The sequence below is a fragment of the Prionailurus bengalensis genome, chromosome A3, assembly GCF_016509475.1.
Source record: "Prionailurus bengalensis isolate Pbe53 chromosome A3, Fcat_Pben_1.1_paternal_pri, whole genome shotgun sequence".
NCBI classification, from domain to species: domain Eukaryota; kingdom Metazoa; phylum Chordata; class Mammalia; order Carnivora; family Felidae; genus Prionailurus; species Prionailurus bengalensis.
The window spans coordinates 62,693,948-62,709,255 of NC_057354.1; the positions used below are offsets into that span (position 1 = coordinate 62,693,948).

At 39.2% G+C, this 15,308-nt stretch overlaps 1 long non-coding RNA gene across 1 annotated transcript in view; it reads left to right on the top strand.

Moving 5' to 3' along the window:
* The first annotated feature begins 133 nt into the window (after positions 1–133).
* Positions 134–15,308, top strand: part of LOC122496774 — a 30,804-nt gene continuing 15,629 nt past the window's right edge. Inside the window, exons 1-2 of the long non-coding RNA XR_006300936.1 lie at positions 134–265; positions 1,359–1,575. This is a non-coding gene — a long non-coding RNA (uncharacterized LOC122496774). The remainder of the gene's footprint in view (positions 266–1,358; positions 1,576–15,308) is intronic.

The window sequence follows — 15,308 nt, forward strand, 5'->3', positions numbered from 1 at the left end:
CTCCCGGGAGTTGGGTCCAGGGCTCAAGAGCAGGGCGGAAGTGGAGCAGTCCCTCCCTTCTCTCCTAGCTGCAGACACTCCGAGACTGGGGGCCCTTTTCCCCTCTCCAGGCACAGGCCTCCCTGGGCGGACGTGCAGAGTTTGGGATATGTGCACTGGGCGTTTCCCTCTCCCCATTTTGTGCCTCCTGTCTCCGGTGCCAGTCTGCAGTGGTGCAATTTGCTGGCGGACCGCAGAGCAGACGTCTTCTAGAGATGTCCGAGTGGTGGGTGTCCTTTCATGCATGCCACAAATGCCAGGTTCAGAAGTCCTCCTGAGGGGTGGGGGGAGGGGGCAGGAAATCTCTGTTTTTTGTTTTTGTAGGCAGCACTCCTCTGAAGCGTGGGGACTGCTTTGCCAAGGGGTGGGTGGGTGCCCCACATCCCCAGGAGGTGTGGGCCGAGCAGAGAACAAGTTTAGTCGACTTGAGAGTCGTCCCAAACGCGTTCTTCCGAAAGAGTGGTTTCTGCTGTTTTTTATGGACAGGATATAGTTAAATCCTGGGACGGAAATACTACCTGGAGCGTTGAGAGGCAAGACCTAGAAGGCTCAGAGAAAGTGGGTGGATGGTGGAGTTCTTGTCCATCTCCTCTGCTACAGATTGAGGATGGAGAGCCTCATGCCCACTGAAATGCGAGAATGTCTGCCCTCCTCATCTAACCTGAGGCCAGGGTCTCACCCACCGAGAGCCTTCTGCTTACAGGTTCATCCTTGGCAGATGGTGAGAAATCTAGCCCAGGCCTGGAGACAAGTATCTGTCCATTAATAATTATAAGAAGAAAGTTTGTTTAAGTTTAAAAGAAAACAGTTTTAAGAAGTAATTCATATACCGTTTTAAAGTGTACGTTTCAATGGATTTTGGTGTATTCACCGAATTGTGCAACCATCACTATGGTCAATTTTAGAACATTTTCAGCACCTCAGTAAGATACCCCACATCCTTTACCTATCACCACTGGCTCCTCACTTCAGCCCTAAGCAACCACTTAATCTACCTTCTATCTGTATACATTTTCCTATTGCGAACCTTCATATGAATGGAATCATAGAACATGAAGTCTTTTGTGACTGGTTTCTTTCAGTTAGCGTAATGTTTTCAAGATTCATCCATGTTCTACCCTGTATCACTACTTAATTTCTTTTTATAGCTGAATAATATTCTGTTGTATGGATTCTCTTTGTTTTTGAACGACAGTGGAAAGGTTGGCATTTTTAAAAGAAAACTTGCTGAAAACTCTTTTTTTAAAAAGGGAATTGGTTGTAAAATACGCAAAGCATAAAAATGATCAGACTTGCCAAGTGTGTTTCTGATGTCACAGGTTACTCACTGCAAGAACTGGTCAGATACTTCTGAAAGCTGAGCATGGAACAGGTTCCTCACATGGACAGAAATAACTGAATGTAAGATCATTCTGCACAACTTCCCATCCATGTTGGAATCCCTTCTACAGAACCCCAGCTCCTAGTTGAAAACTTCTGGCATCAAAATGTCTTTTCTTCACAAGCAACCCATTCTACTTAATGTCACCTCTCAAGGTTAGAACTTTCTCTTAAATATTGTTTCTGTCTCTGTTAGCTATTGTGGTAATGGTGGTGCTTTGGGGAGCTCTTTTTCTGGTTAAATGGTGAGGTGGGAAGGAAGGAAGTGAAATTAGTTGCCTTTTCTCTATTTAGTCTAGAAATCCCCTGCTAGGAAATTAGTAGTGGGTTATAAACAAACAAATAGACTACTGGCAGATTTGTAATGCAACATCTTAATGTGACATTGATTGGATTTTTAAAGCCTGTGCTAGGTGACAAAGATCAAGTCAGGATATTTTGGGAAAATGCCTTAAAAACCATATAGTACCATACAGATGGGAGGAGGTGACACGATTAACGCCGCAAGATTGGTGGATTAGGCCTGTGTCTGACGTAGGGTGGCTTTAAGGAGGAAGATGTGTAAATACGAGATGGACAAACTTGGAAGGTAGGTGAAGTTATAGGTGATCTCGAGCAGAAGAGCCCGACACATCCCTGGCTGACATTGACTTTGTAGTTACTTTGGATGAAGATAGGCTTATTGTGAGCAACACAAAGCTGGAAGGGAGTAAAAATTCCATAGAATTTGGAGGACAAGTAGAGACAATCCAGAGACAAATGTTTCTGACAAATGACAATATGCAATTTGACAGAGATAATTGTATGCCTATGTTCAGTTCAGAGTTCAGTATGGCTGAACTCTGGATGTCTGGCTTGACAGCTGTTTGCATGTAAAAGGTCTGGGTATTTCAGATGTATGCGACCCCAGTTGTCCCAGCATGTGACCCAACTGCTAAAGATGTCAACAATTATTAATGCATCACAGCACTGTATAATGCATTACATGGTGTGGTGTCAGAGATCACAAAACAGCAGTCCGTGGAACAAATCTAGCCTCCTGACAGAATTTGTTCAGCTTTCTAGCACTGAGTGGCCAAGCATTGAAACAATTTTTAATTGTTTGCCTTCATGTTGGGAGATTTTACTGAAATGCTCAGATTTCAGTTTTCTAATGAAAAATCAGGAAAGTTGGCCATCTGGTGCCCCTGTTCCCACATGGCAACATTGGCTGCCCCCTTTGGATTGGACATGTGGTCTTCTGTTCGCCAGGGTCCCCCCACTCTCCGTGAATCCTTAGCACACAGGTGGGTGCCTGCTTTCACCTGCTTGCTTTACTGTTTTCTTAACCCCTGGCTCCTTTCTCTCCTGTGCACCCTGCAGACACTGAACCTGTGGTCTCTGTGTGGATCAGGGAGGGAATCCTCCTGCTGAACTCTCAGTAAGTCAGAACTGGCCCCAGGGCTGGGATCTGTATGGATACAGCCCATGTAAAATTCAACAGAACACAACCCCAGTTCTTTATTATGGAAGATAATAAAGTAGGGGAGATACTGTATTTACCCTCCCACCCCATGTATCCACCCATATTACTTCTAAGGCTTGTCAGCACTGTTTACTCTATGCATTTCCATAGCATTCCTCTACCCCTGTACTGTGGTCACTGGAATATTTTAAAGGAAATCCCAGATATGGCTTAATTTAACTTGTGAACACTTCAGTACGAATACCCAACAGCTAACTACTCTTTAAAAAAAAAGGATAACCACAGTATCATTGTTATACCTTATAAGATTAATAATAATAAATCTCCTGCATTACCTAATACATAGTCATTGTTCAAATTTCCACACATATCTCTGGTATTTTTGCAATTGATTTGCTTGACTCAAGATCCAAACAAAGTCCACCACTTTGCATTTGACTAACGTATCTCTTAAATTTCTCTTAATTTATACCAATTCTCTCTCTCCCTACTCACATTTATGATATTTATTTGTTGATCGATAGAATTTCCCACAGATTTTGGCTAATTGCAACCTCAAGGCATCCTTCAACAAGTCCTTTGATCCCTCCTGATAATTAGCTCTAGAAGCTTGATAATATTCAGATACAGTTTTTTTGCAAAAATATGTTATAGGTGGTACTATGTACTATTGCATCACAAGAGAAAGTACATAATATTCCACATTTCATGATGTTAATTTTATTGATGACTTCAGATGTAGTCACCCTAATTCATCCATTATTAAATTCTACATCAGCCTCTAACATAATGGTTTCAGCAGCCATGGATGCTCTTTGTCTAGATTTATTATTTTATTAAGGATTACATACTAGTGATGTTCTAATTCTATTATTCCTTCTGTATTTGTGACTGTGATTCTAAACCCCTCCCCTTTTTTCCTGTTGACTATTAGGGTTTCCTGAAGCACAATTCACTTTAGAAAAGCCTGGATAATATTGTTTGGTTCTTTTTCTTTTCTTTTTTTTTTTATAGTTTAACTTTATATTTTATTTTTTAAAATTTACATCCAAGTTAATTAGTATATAGTGAAGCAACGATTTTAGTAGATTCCTTATGCCCCTTACCCATTTAGCCCATCCCCCCTCCCACAATCCCTCCAGCAACCCTCAGTTTGTTCTCCATATTTATGAGTGTCTTTTGTTTTGTCCCCCTCCCTATTTTTATATTATTTTTGTTTCCCTTCCCTTATGTTCATCTGTTTTGTCTCTTAAAATCGTCATTAGATTTTTGTCTTTATCTGACTAATTTCACTTAGCATAATACCCTCCAGTTCCATCCACATAGTTGCAAAGGGCAAGATTTCATTCTTTTTGATTGCCGAGTAATACTCCATTGTATATATATACCACATCTCCTTTATCCATTCATCCATCGATGGACATTTGGGCTCTTTCCGTACTTTGGCTATTGTTGATAGTGCTGCTATAAACATGGGGGTGCATGTGTCCCTTTGAAACAGCACACCTGTATCTCTTGGATAAATGCCTGTTAGTGCAATTGCTGGGTCGTAGGGTAGTTCTATTTTTAGTTTTTTGAGAAACCTCCATCCTGTTTTCCAGAGTGGCTGCACCAGCTTGCATTGCCACCAAAATGCAAAAGAGATCCTCTTTCTCTGCATCCTCGCCAACATCTGTTGTTGCCTGAGTTGTTAATGTTAGCCATTCTGACAGGTGTGAGGTGGTATCTCATTGTGGTTTTGATTTGTATTTCCCTGATGATGAGTGATGTTGAGCATTTTTTCATGTGTTGGTCGGCCATCTGGATGTCTTCTTTGGAGAGGTGTCTATTCATGTCTTTTGCCCATTTTTTCACTGGATTATTTGTTTTTGGGTGTTGAGTTTGATAAGTTCTTTATAGATTTTGGATACTAACCCTTTATCTGAGATGTTTGCAAATATCTTCTCCCATTCTGTCAGTTGCCTTTTAGTTTTGCTGATTGTTTCCTTTGCTGTGCAGAAGCTTTTTATTTTGATGAGGTCCCAATAGTTCATTTTTGCTTTTGTTTCCCTTGCCTCCAGAGACATGTTGAGTAAGAAATTGCTGTGGCCAAGATCAAAGAGGTTCTTGCCTGCTTTCTCCTCGAGGATTTTGATGGCTTCCTGTCTTACATTGAGGTCTTTCATCCACTTGGAGTTTATTTTTGTGTATGGTATAAGAAAGTGGTCCAGGTTCATTCTTCTGCATGTCGCTGTCCCGTTTCCCCAGCACCACTTGCTGAAGAGACTTTTTTCCATTGGATATTCTTTCCTGCTTTGTCAAAGATTATTTGGCCATATGTTTGTAGGTCCATTTCTGGGTTCTCTATTCTATTCCATTGATCTGAGTGTCTGTTCTTGTGCCAGTACCATACTGTGTTGATGATTACAGCTTTGCAGTATAGCTTGAAGTCTGGGATTGTGATGCCTCCTGCTTTGGTTTTCTTTTTCAAGATTACTTTGGCTATTTGGGGTCTTTTCTGGTTCCATACAAATTTTAAGATTATTTGTTCTAGTTCTGTGAAGAACGCTGGTGTTACTTTGATAGGGGTCACGTTGAATATGTAGATTGCTTTGGGTAGTATTGACATTTTAACAATATTTGTTCTTCCTATCCAGGAGCATGGAATCTTTTTCCAATTCTTTGTGTCTTCAATTTCTTTCATCAGCTTTCTATAGTTTTCAGTGTATAGATTTTTCACCTCTTTGGTTAGATTTATTCCTAGGTATTTTATGGTTTTTGGTGCAACTGTAAATGGGATCGATTCCTTGATTTCTCTTTCTGTCGCTTCATTGTTGGTGTATAGGAATGCAACTGATTTCTATGCATTGATTTTATATCCTGCTACTTTGCTGAATTCATGAATCAGTTCTAGCAGTTTTTTGGTGGAATCTTTTGGGTTTTCCATGTAGAGTATCATGTTATCTGTGAAGAGTGAAAGGTTGACCTTCTCCTGGCCAATTTGGATGTCTCTTATTTCTTTGTGTTGTCTGATTGCAGAGGCTAAGACTTCCAATACTATATTGAATAACAGTGGCAAGAGTGGACATCCTTGTCTTGTTCCTGACCTTAGGGGGAAAGCTCTCAGTTTTTTTCCATTGAGGATGATATTAGTGTTGGGTTGCTCGTATATGGCTTTTATCATCTCGAGGTATGCTCCTTCTATCCCTACTTTCTTGAGGGTTTTTATCAAGAAAGGACACTGTCTTTTGTCAAATGCTTTCTCTGCATCTATTGAGAGGATCATATGGTTCTTGTCCTTTCTTTTATTAATGTGATGAATCACATTAATTGTTTTGTGGATATTGAGCCAGCCCTGCATCCCAGGTATAAATCCCACTTGGTCGTGGTGAATAATTTTTTTAATGTATTGGATCTGGTTGGCTAATATCTTGTTGAGGACTTTTGCATCCATGTTCATCAGGGAAATTGGTCTATAGTTCTCCTTTTTAGTGGGGTGTCTGTATGGTTTTGGAATCAGGGTAATGCTGGCTTCATAGAAAGAGTTTGGAAGTTTTCCTTCCATTGCTATTTTTTGGAACAGTTTCAAGAGAATAGGTGTTAACTCTTCCTTAAATGTTTGGTAGAATTCCCCTGGAAAGCCATCTGGCCCTGGACTCTTGTTTTTTTTGGCAGATTTTTAATTACTAATTCAATTTCCTTACTGGTTATGGGTCTGTTCAAATTTTCTATTTCTTGCTGTTTCAGTTTTGGTAGTGTGTATGTTTCTAGGGATTTGTCATTTCTTCCAGATTGCCCATTTTATTGGCATATAATTGCTCATAATATTTTCTTATTATTGTTTTTATTTCTGTTGTGTTGGTTGTGATTTCTCCTCTTTCATTCTTGATTTTACTTATTTGGGTCCTTTCCTTTTTCTTCTTGATGAAACTGGCTAGTGGTTTATCAATTTTGTTAATTCTTTCAAAGAACCAGCTTCTGGTTTCATTGATCTGTTCTACTGTTTTTTTGGTTTCGATAGCATTAATTTCTGCTCTAATCTTTATTATTTCCTGTCTTCTGCTGGTTTTGGGTTTATTTGCTGTTCTTTTTCCAGCTCCTTAAGGCATAAGGTTACGTTGTGTATCTGAGATCTTTCTTCCTTCTTTAGGAAGGCCTGGATTGCTATATACTTTCCTCGTATGACTGCCTTAGCTGCATCCCAGAGGTTTTGGGTTGTGGTGCTATCATTTTCATTGACTTCCATATACTTTTTAATTTCTTCTTTAACTGCTTGGTTAGCCCATTCATTCTTTAGTAGGATGTTCTTCAGTCTCCAAGTATTTGTTACCTTTCCAAATTTTTTCTTGTGGTTGATTTCGAGTTTCATAGCATTGTGGTCTGAAAATATGCACGGTATGATCTCGATATTTTTGTACTTACTTAGCGCTGATTTCTGTCCCAGTATATGGTCTATTCTGGAGAACGTTCCATGTGCACTGGAGAAGAATGTATATTCTGCTGCTTTAGGATGAAATATTCTGAATATATGTTAAGTCCATCTGGTCCAATGTGTCATTCAAAGCCATTGTTTCCTTGTTTATTTTTTGATCAGATGATCTGTCCATTGCTGTGAGTGGGGTGTTGAAGTCTCCTACTATTATGGTATTACTATCGATGAGTTTCTTTATGTTTGTGATTAATTGATTTATATATTTGGGTGTTTCCACATTTGGTGCATAAATGTTTACAATTGTTAGGTCTTCTTGGTCTGTAGACCCCTTGATTATGATATAATGCCCTTCTGCATCTCTTGATACAGTCTTTATTTTAAAGTCTAGATTGTCTGATATAAGTAAGGCTACTCCGGCTTTCTTTTGTTGACCATTAGCATGATAGATGGTTCTCCATCCCCTTATTTTCAATCTGTAGGTGTCTTTAGGTCTAAAGTGTGTCTCTTGTAGACAGCATATAGGTGGGTCTTGTTTTCTTATCCATTCTGTTACCCTATGTCTTTTGATTGGAGCATTGAGTCCATTGACGTTTAGAGTGAGTACTGAAAGATATGAATTTATTGCCATTATGATGCTTGTAGAGTTGGAGTTTCTGGTGGTGTTCTCTGGTCCTTTCTAATCTTTTGTTGCTTTTGGTATTTATTTATATATATATATATATATATATATATATATATATATACATACATATATATATATATATATATATATATATATATATTTTCATCTTTTCTCCCCTCAGAGAGTCCCCCTTAAAGTTTCTTGCGGGGCTGGTTTAGTGGTCACAAACTCCTTTAATTTTTGTTTGTCTGGGAAACTTTTTTTATCTCTCCTTCTATTTTGAATGACAGCCTTGCTGGATAAAGAATTCTTGGCTGCATATTTTTCTGATTCAGCACACTGAATATATCCCGCCACTCCTTTCTGGCCTGCCAAGTTTCTGTGGATAGGTCTGCTGCAAACCTGATCTGTCTTCCCTTGTAGGTTAGGGACTTTTTTTCCCTTGCTGCTTTCATGATTCTCTCCTTGCCTGAGTATTTTGTGAATTTGACTATGATATGCCTTGTTGATGGTCGGTTTTTGTTGAATCTAATGGGAGTCCTCTGTGCTTCCTGGATTTTGATGTCTGTGTCTTTCCCCAGTTAGGAAAGTTTTCCACTATGATTTGCTCACATAACCCTTCTACCCCTATTTCTCTCTCTTCCTCCTCTGGGATCCCTGTGCTTCTGATGTTGTTCCTTTTTAATGAATCACTGATTTCTCTAATTCTTAAATTGTCCTCTTTTGCCTTAATCTCCCTCTTTTTTTCTGCTTCGTTATTCTCTATAAGTTTGTCTTCTATAGCACTGATTCTCTGTTCTGCCTCATCCATCCTTGCTGCCACTGCATCCATCCGTGATTGCAGCTCAGTTATAGCATTTTTAATTCTGGCTATTTTTTACTTCTTTTATATCTGCAGAAGGGGATTCTAATCTATTTTCGACTCCAGCTAGTATTCTTACTATCGTGATTCTAAATTCTGGTTCAGACATCTTGCTTGTGTCTGTGTTGGTTAAATCCCTGGCTGTCGTTTTCTCGTGCTCTTTCTTTTGGGGTGAATTCCTTCGTTTTGTCATTTTGAAGGGAGAAAAGGAATTAATGAGGTAGAAAAATTGAAATTAAAAAAATTAAAATTAAAAAATATTAAAATTAAAAATTAAAAACATACACACACAAAAATTGAATAGATGATGCTAGATCCTAGGTGTGTTTTGGTCTGGGTGTAGAAAGTGGTTTGACAGATTAGAGAAACAAACAAACAAAAAAAAGGGGGGGAGAGAAAAAAAAGGAAATTGTTTGAGAATTTGAAAAAATGAATACACTAAAGTAGACTAAAATACACAAGAGTAGAGAATATAGTAGAAAAAAATTATGGAAAAATATTTTTAATAAAAATTAAAAAGAAATATGAATTTTTTCATTTTCTGTATTTAAGAAAAAAGAAATGAAAAAGAGAAAAAAGATAAAAAAAGAAAAAAGAAAAGACAAAAAAAGAAATCGTTTGAAAATTTGAAAAAGTGAATACACTGTAGTAGACTGAAATAAAATGATGGGAGTAAGATAGAATTTGAAAAAATTTACATAAAAGCAAAAAATATAGTAATAAAACTTAGATAAAAATATTTTTAAAAGAAATTGAAAGTAAAACTGAAGTTTTTCTCTTTCTGCATTCAAGAAAAAGAAAAGAAATGAAAAAGAGAAAAAAAAAGAAAAAAGGAAATTGTTTGAAAATTTGAAAAAGTGAGTACACTGAAGTAGACTAAAATAAAATGATGGAAGTAAAGTAGAATTTAAAAAAATTTACACAAAAGTAAAAAATATAGTAATAAAGATTAAAGACAGATATTTTTAATAAAAATTGAAAATAAAAATGAGTTTTTTTCTCTTTCTGTATTCAAGAAAAAGAAAAGAACTGTAAAAGAAAAAAAGGAAAAAGAGGAAAAAAAATGAATAGATGAACCTGCTAACAGATTTAAGTAAGACTGAAATTGCTTTGTTTTCCCCTAGAGGTTGATCCATGTAGCTCTTTAGTCCATAAATTAAGCCGGTGCTGAGGTTTGTGTTCTTGAAGAGTGAAGTTGGCCCAGTTGGGCAGGGCTTGGTGTAACAGCTCCGCTCTCCCCTAGATGGCGCTGCTAGCCTACTGGGGTGGATCGTTGCGGTGCTCATAGGGCGCATAGGGCGCATGCACATGCTCGGGAGCGGTGAAAAATGGCACCGCCCAGCCACCCAGTCCGTTCTCCTGAATCAGCAGTCATGCATCGGTCCTCCGTCTTCAGCTCTCGTCCACTCCCCGCGACCAGGCCCCAGGCAGTACCTCTCTACCAAGTTTTGTCTCAGATGCATCTGTTTTCCCCGGCCCCTTACTTCCGAAGGACTACGGCTTTGACCCGCTCCGCTGCTCTACGGGAGGGTCTCACCTAGCAATGGCTGAATGAGCAATGGCCGAATGTCAGCTGCACCCAGGAACAACCGCTGGACCCTGCTGTTGCTGGTGACCCGAGACTGAGGCCAGGTGCCAGCCCACTCTCCAAAAAAATCGCGAGACATTGTAGCTTCAGCGTTTCAGGGACCATGGAAAATTGCAACACACATCTGACACCAGGCTTCACCCTCAACAACCTTGCCCCAGCACCAGCAAATGTGGCTGCCTTCTGGGGTCTGCTGGGACCAGGTGGCTTCAACAGTCTACCAAATGTCCCTCCAGCAGTGGAACCACTTTTCCCCGTGTGGCCTGAGATCCTCCCGGACCCCACTCTCTTCCTGGGGATTCACCTTTCCCACCAGAGCACTGCCAGGTATTGAGCTGCGGAGTTGCAGCCTTTGCGCTCCACTTGGTTAGTCTTAATGGAATTTAAACCCTCTCCTTTCTCCTTTCTCCCTTTTTAGTTTAGTCCCTGCGGCTGTTTCCAATTTTCCACTTTCTCTCCAGCTGCTTTTGGGGAGGGGTGCTTTCCCCATATGCTCCCCCCCATCTCCGTCCTCTCTCTACCTGCAAAAGGGGTTCCCTACCTTTCAGGGCTTCTTGCTTCCCAAGTTCAGCTCTTTGTGTCGCATACCTGCTGAATTCTGTGGTTCAGTTTGTGCAGATTGTTGTGTTAATCTTTCGATCGGTTTTCTAGGTGTGTAGGATGGTTTAGTGTTGGTCTGGCTGTATTTCATGGATGCGAGACACACAGAAAGCTTCCATGCTGTTCCGCAATCTTGACTCCTCCCAGTTCTTTTCATTTTTCTACTAATCTTCAAGAATAATGAGTTGATGCCCTAGCAACTGCCAAAGGTAGTTTTTTATTTTACAGGTTTTTTTTTTTTTGAGTAGTAGTTCACATACAACAAACTACAGTAATAATGTTGAGTAGCATTTGAATGCTGATTAGACATTCGTATATCTTCTCTGGTGAATTGTCTATTCAAATCTTTTGTCCTTTGTGTGCGTGTGTGTGTTTTCATTATTGAGTTGTAAAGAGTTTTTGTATATTGCAGATATAATTCCTTTGTTGGAAAATAATTTCTCCCAGCTTGTGGTTGGGTTTTTCTTCTTCTCTTCTTTTTCTCCTTTTTTTTTTTTTTTGGAAGTAGGCTCCTTGCTCAACATGGGGCTTGAACTCATCACCCTGAGATCAAGAGTCACATGCTGTACCAACTGAACCAGCCACGTTGCTCTGAGTTTTCATTTTTTAATGGAGTCTCTTCAAGAGAAAACTTTAAAAATTTTGATGAAATTCAAACTATCACCTTTTTTTCTATTATGGATGGTATGTTTGATGTCATATCTAAGAAATCTTGGTCTAACTCGAAGTCACCAAGATTTTATTCTATGTTTTAGCTCTTACATTTAGGAGTTAATTTTTGCGGGTGATGTAAGTAGAGGTCTAATTTTTTGTGTATGGATATTCTGGCACCATTTATTGAAAAGCATATCCTTTTCTAATTTAATTGCTTTGACATCTTGTCAAAAATAAATTGACCATAAAAATGTGTTGGTCTTTTGCTGGACTATCCTTCTATTCTATTGACCTATATGTCAGTGTGGTTTTATGCCAATGCCACACCGTATTGATTACTATAGGTTTGGAAACCAGGTAATCTAAAAGAATTTTGTTCTTTTTCAAAACTGTTGAGGCCATTCTAGGTCCTTTACCTTTCCATATAAACTTTAGGATCAGCTTGCCATTTTCTATGAAAACATCCTGGAACTTCTACAACAATTCCATTGAATGTATTGATCAATTTAGGAGAATTGCCTACTTAACAATATTGAGTCTTTGGATTCCATAAACAAGGTACATCTCTCTACTTATTTAGGCCTTTAATTTCTTTCAGCAATGCTTTGTAGCTTTTGAGGTATAAGTCTTGTATTATTTCTTTGTTAAATATTTTGCAGAATTCACTAGCGAGGGAATGTGGGTCTGCAATTTTGTGAGAAGGTTTTTTTTTTTAACCTATACATTCAATTTATTTAATAGATATGGGACTATTCAGGTTACCTACCATTGAATGAGCTTTGGTATTTTGTGTTTTTCAAGAAATTTGTCTATTTAATTAAATTTGTGGAATTTATTGGCATAAAGTTATTCATAGTATTCCCTTCTTGCCTTTAGGATTTATAGTGATGTCCCTGCAAATGTCTGATACTGGTAATTTGTGTCTTTTTTCTTTTCTTTCTTTTTTTTTTCTTGATCAGTCTGATGAGAGGTTTTTCACTTTATCTTTTTCAAATATCCAGTTTTCAGTTTTATCGATTTTCTCTATTGTTTTCCTGCTTTTCAGTTGATTCTGATGTATGTGAAGAGAATGTGTATCATGCTGTTGTAGGGAAGAGTGTTCTATCAATGTCAATGACAGCAAGTTAGTTTCAAGTGTTGTTCACGGCTTCTATATCTTTGATTTTCTGTCTACTTGTTCTATCTATCTTTGAGAGAAGGTATGAAAATAAGCAACTACAATCCTAGATTTTTGTATTTCTCCTTTTAGTTCTACCTTTTCCTGCTTCGTGTAGTTTGTACCTCTTTTATTGGCTACATCAGTATTTAGGACTGTTATGTTCTCATGATTCATTGGCCTTGCTATTGCTGTTGATGCTTGATCTGTCTCATGTTTGGACAGAGAAAGTGCCATCCAGTTGGCTCCTGAGTCTTTTCGACATAACTTTAGATCTTTGATAGTCTTCTTGTTCCTGGCATGACAAGATACTCCAAAATGCACTTTGTATTTTTTTCTTTAATCCTGGTATCGACCATTTCTCCTAGGAGTCTGCTTTTTTTTTTTTTTAATAAAAAACATATTTATTTATTTTTGAGAGCAAGAAACACACACACACAAAGCATGAGCGGGGGATGGGTCAGAGAGAGAGAGACACAGAATCTGAAGCAGGATCCAGGCTCCGAGCTGTCAGCACAGAGCCTGATGTGAGGCTTGAACTCACAAACCACAAGGTCGTGACCTGAACCAAAGTTGGATGCTTAACTGACTGAGCCACCCAGGCACCCCAGAGTCTGCTTCTGTTTGTAGGGAAGTGTTGTTGTTTAGGAGACCACAATCTGTGTTGCAGAGCTGATTATTGCTACTCTATGGTTGTCATATTTTCAAGCTCTTTTCAGTGGCTAGAACTAGGAAATGCATACTTTGTAAAAAGAGAAAAATACAGGGGCAGCCTGGGTGGCTCAATCGGTTAACGGTCTGACTTTTGATTTTGGCTCAGGTCATGATCTCAAGGTTGGTGAGATAGAGCCCGGCATCATACTCTGTGCTGACAGCTCAGAGCCTGGAGCCTGCTTCAGATTCTGTCTCCCTCTCTCTCTGCCCCTCCCCCCACCCCTGGCTGTGCTCTCTCTCTCTCTCTCTCTCTCTCTCTCTCAAGAATAAATAAATATTAAAAAACAATTTAAAAAATTAAAAAGAAAACCTCCAAAGCTATCCTATTCCTCTGATTTCACTCAGTGTATTCTGCAGATCATTGTAGCGTTGCAGATAGAACTCTTCCTCCTTCCTTAGTACAGCAGTGTGGTGTTCTGTTCTTGTGGGTGGACCATCGTTTCTTCAGCAGGCCTGTACTGATGAACACTTGGGTGTTTTTCAGTCTTCTGGTTTCGTAGCTACTGATGCAATGAAGAGATTTATTCAATTGCTTTGAATTTTTGGCCAGTATATCTTTGAGATAGATTCTAGATGTGGGATTGCTGGTCCAAGGGGTGGTTATCTATCTATAAAATATAGGTAATTATGTAAATAATAATTTATATTATATGTAAGATATAATGTTAGATATAATTTATAATGTTATATAATGTTACATATAAGATATAAATTATATATCTATTTTATATACATCTAAAATTTTGCAGATGTGTGAAATTACCCTTAAAGAGGGTTTCTGGGGGCACCTAGGTGACTCAGTCAGTTAAGCATCCGACTTTGGCTCAGGTCATGATCTTGTGGTTCATGAGTTCGAACCCCACATCAGGCTTGTGCTGACAGCTCAGAGTCTGGAGCCTGCTTCACATTCTGTGTCTCCTAACCCTGCTCATTCTCTCTCCCTCCCTCTCGCTCTCTCTCTCAAAAATAAATAAACATTAAAAAATTAAAAAAAAAAAATAAAGAGGGTTTCTGATGAGATCATCCATTAGCGTGAGGCCTCCAGAATCCACCTCACGAGTGCAGTGGCTGAAAGGCAGGGGTTGAGTGATGCTGGTGGGGCATACACTTCTCCAGTTCCAGGGGAGCCCCCAATGAATGCCTTTCCCCAGTAGTTCCTGGAGGCTCTGACATAGGGCATGGCTGGCAGGACAGAAGGCATCTCAGCTTTCAGGGGTGGCCTGGAGACAACCCCAGACTTAGCAGAAGCCCAGGAGACCTCGCCCCCACCCCAGTCATCCCTGCCTGGTGCTTCTGGCCCTTGAGTCTATCCTGTCCCCTTCAGCTTCATCTTTTAGCCTTATAACATTTAAAGTTGTTTAAAAACTCTTTTTATTTTATTTGAGTGATTGTTATTATATAATGTGAATAGTCCTTAATTATTCTTATTTTTAAAACAGTTTTGTTCTGTCGTAACTATTTCATTCCTTTACACACCCCCTTGTTAATGAGGATGTGCTTTTTCTTTAAAACTTTAATGACAGAGGCACCTGGCCTGGGGGGCTCAGTTGGTGACTCTTGATTTCAGCTCAGGTCATGATCCCAGGGTCATGGGATCAAGTCCTGTGTTGGGCTCTGCACTGAACATAGAGCCTGCTTAAGATTCCGTCTCTCTCTCTCTCTCACTCTCTCTCTCTCTCTCTCTTTCTCTCTTTCTCTGTCCCCCTCCCTCCACCCCACCCCCTACCTCTCTCTCCCAGTGGAGCTCTCTCTCTCTCTCTAAAACAAACAACTTTGATGGCACCTTTCCCTCTGTACTTTTTTATTTCTTCTTAGCC